The following is a 4,088-nucleotide window of genomic DNA, read 5'->3' as shown; positions in this document are numbered from 1 at the left end:
TATTGAGATAATTGATACTGGATTATGGGAGTGGTTGCATGCGCTAATGAATCCAGCGATTGCCATAACGGTAATAATAACCCTACAACCAACTATTAGAACGACGATGAAATTGACTACTCGACGTAACTAAGTGAGTGTAATAGTAACGCGGCCCTTGAGTCCGAGATCGGTCTGATTCCTATGCTAATGAAACTTCAGATGAAGATTGATCTCATTGCTGATGTCCAGGTGCTATTCTATGCAGCAGACTTCCCGCATACATCGCGTAACATCGATTAAGGCTACTTCTACGAAAGACCAGTATTCCAATAGATCAAGCCGAAGTGAGAAATGCCAGGTAAAGGGTTGTCCACAGCCAGCATCGGGTTTGTGACGATGTCTCGCTAAACGGCTGTTAATCCAAGTTAAAGCAAGCAGAAAGGGCCGCACGGCCTACCTGAATTTGTTGACATTAATAACATCGACTCCCATGTAGTTGGCAGGAGCAACGCATGATAAAGTTGCACTCGAGAACAATTTAATAGAACTAATCGAAAAGGGAGGAAAAACCCAATGCTCGAATTCGCGAAACAAAGCTATACGGTTAGATTAATTTATGCTCTGTTCACAGATCACAGTTCACCTATACTAAGGAAAACTTTTTTTGTTGAAATTTATGTCGCACATGGGTAGAACTATCTATTCGGGTTGCCAAACAAACGAAGTTGTCCTTAAAAAACAATGCCAGAACGGCTTGACTCAATAAACGCCGACAGAAAACAGAATTTCTGTACTGCAGGTCAAAACATTTTTCCTGATTAGATATGACGAATTCGAAGGCAGCAAATGCTGAATTTCATATTCTCAAGCACCTTCACGCACCGGCGAGATCAAACCTAAACGAGACTACGCCCAAACGTTTTTACATAAACTATATACGAGTCGCATAATGATGATGATAATAACGACGGCAATTTAGAAGAATCGAATGGGAAAAGTGAGACACATTGTAGTAAAGATAAAAGATACAAACGCTAGCATTAAAGTAGAAAATATATTACGTGTGATTATGGCTAGATAAGCTTACGCCTAGGCACATACAATTTACATAGTATAAAAGGGAGCATGAACATCGATAGGGTCCCAGTGTAGACGGGTGCTACCAGGATATCCAATCTGCTCTTAACGATCATGTACAGTGGGCATGATCTAGGAGATTTGGCGTAGCCCATGGAAACGAATCTTGGCAAACAAACCGCCTACCACTAAGAATCGCTTTGAAACACGACCATTGAATGCTGTTAGCTATTTACATTGCAGTGTTACATTAACGCGAGAGAAAAGCTCATGGTCGAACGAGTTTCTATCAGGTGAAAGACTGTACGCCAACGGCCTGCGTGGAGCAACGTTCCGTTAGAAAATCGGCGCGGTGTGGACGTTTTCGGACGAAACCGTTGAACTACTTCGGACAATTTGTATATGTCTGCCCTCGTTAATGTTGTATTTATCATATATATGTAAAAATGACAGCATTATTATTAAGAATGCCGTTACGCTGAAGGTAATCGTGACTATTATTCTACATAACTGTATACAGATATTGTTAGCTACATGGAATTGCTATACAAATACGTAGGCGTACGGTAATCAACGGAAGAAGAATACAACTCGAAATCTTTCTAGTGCAGATACTTGTAGGACCTTTTTTACCTTGAACACACAAGATTACCTGCGGAACTGTCGGACAATTCAGTCAAGAATTGTCAAGTTACGAAAAATCAATCTTGCGTTGCGGATTATATTCGCCACGTTTGTATAGTATAGTAGTTGTGCGAATCCACGCTTGCTGTTTGCCATATCGTCAGCGAGGGCGAACCGTTATGAAATCCCTGACAGCTAGCTACCTTACTTTTGAGGAGGGAATAAGGTTCGATAAGGAACTACTAATAAGGAACGCTAGAAAAACTAGCGTCAACGAAAACATCGCTTCCCGGATCGGAGTCGTTTCTCCGCCGTAAAATTATGGCAAAACGCATAAGAAAAATGCTGCTGACATCATAGACGGCAGGGTGAGTGACATATCAAAAGATGGTGGACGGAATGCCGCGACGGCGTTTCGTGATTATCCGTCAATGACCACGTGGAAATGATCATTGGATGTGTGTGTACAGGTACGCTGGCGGAGAAGATCGTTGTTCGGACCACGAACTGGGGTCGGCTCTTTTTCTCGCCGAACCCATGTCGGACAGAGGCAGGCGTGCATGCATGCGGAACATCAGGAGCACCTGACAACTGTGAATCATCACATTAGAAAACTCTACCGAGAGATTTGCTGTCCACTTCAAGCAGGGGCGCCCGTTTGCAGTTTAAGCTTGGCCAAGTAACGACCCAGCTGTTCGTGTAACCAAGATAAGAGTATCAATCAGTGAGTATTTGTTGTTTCACCAATGGTAGATTCGTTGTTATGAGTCATCGTGACGAATCACGATTACGCGCAGATGCCCACAACGAGCCGTGTGAGATAATTATAACGGTCATTAAAACCAATTGCTCACTATATCGTTCGTAATAACACGTTCATTACATTTGGGTCAACATTAGCAGCGTTGATTTGAATCAATACAGGCGCGGTGTCAGGAAATATTAGAGTGGTTTTTAAAAATAACAAAACATAAGATCATATAGAAAACAAAATAATCATATTATCACGAACTGGACATATGCACAGACATTTCATAAACGTTACGAGCAATAACACTGATACGAGATTCGAACTCCCGCCATAACGAAAGCGTGCCCATGTTGATCAGGACGTTTTGACTTGACGTACAAGTAGGCCATGATTTTGGCGGTCCGTACTCGGTCATTCTGTGCACAATGGATGCATTCAAGTTGTCAATAACGTATACAAAACTGCCAGGACGAATTGTAGCTTCTGCTGCGGAGACGCGCTTCTGTATTATAGCGGCATTTGATGATCAGCGTTGAGAGCAGACGCATTCTAGAAGAGAAGCGCTATAATCTGCTACTGTTCCCTGCCATTACTGTTGAACGTATCTAAAAAAAAAGCCACAATACTAAAGGTCAAATTGTTTTCCACACGAGTTACTTGACTAAGTTGCATGCCCACCACAATTGAACAAACACCGCCAATGCACTCTAGTTTGCGGCCATTGCTTGACTCTGCTAGTCGTCCAGCGACTCGGAAGCGTCTGTTGAGTCAAGTGGCTTTTTGAAGCGATAACGGCAATGCTTAGAGCCTATTTATTCCTATATTAGGACCTAGAATTTGCAATTCTAGGACGATAGTAACATCGATGGGTACACACCAAAACGTTTACATGGCGGCCGGCCGTGGCCGAACTCTATTGTAACACAGTAGTTCGAGGATGCGCCAATGCTTAACACGGCGACAATGACAAGGGATCGTTTCGGGCGTCTCTCAATCTTATACGCTGGCCATGTTAATCTTATACGTACATGAAGCCCACGAACCGATACGGGTAACGAAACATTACAGTTACTAGTTATTATAATTACTATGAATGTAAATTGGTTTTTCATTGCAAAACAGCGGACGAACAGTAGACTATGGATACATCTCTCTCTCTGCGGAAGGGATTGATCGTCTGATCGAGGAGACCGACTAGTAGTTAGCCAGTCAACTATCGATAAGCAATACATACCAAAATGTGATCTTTTTCTATTCAATTTTAAGTTTCTGGTCCGATAGTGGCGACGCAGCTGCTGATGGTGACTATATTTACGGCAGCGACAAATAGCGAGTATTGCTATCTATAGATATATATATATATATATATATACACAAATAAAGGTAAATAAACAGAAAGTGATATCCAATGTCGAGGTAGAAAAACCCTCCGCTCCTTAATAAGACAACGAGCTCCACGAGCGACCAAAGTCCATACATGCAACACGTACCAGACACAGCGTAAATAGAACTATAATATCGTAGTAACTTCCTCGAATACGATCCTACGTTCAGGCTATTGTTAGGTGTATTACCTTCTTGCTATAAGGATTGTTGCAGGAACGTTGCATAGACATACTGTTATGTCACGCAACGGTGCCGCACTGTTGCTACA

The sequence above is a fragment of the Varroa jacobsoni genome, unplaced genomic scaffold (assembly GCF_002532875.2).
Source record: "Varroa jacobsoni isolate VJ856 unplaced genomic scaffold, vjacob_1.0 scaffold_1391, whole genome shotgun sequence".
NCBI classification, from domain to species: domain Eukaryota; kingdom Metazoa; phylum Arthropoda; class Arachnida; order Mesostigmata; family Varroidae; genus Varroa; species Varroa jacobsoni.
This window is presented reverse-complemented; position numbering follows the sequence as displayed.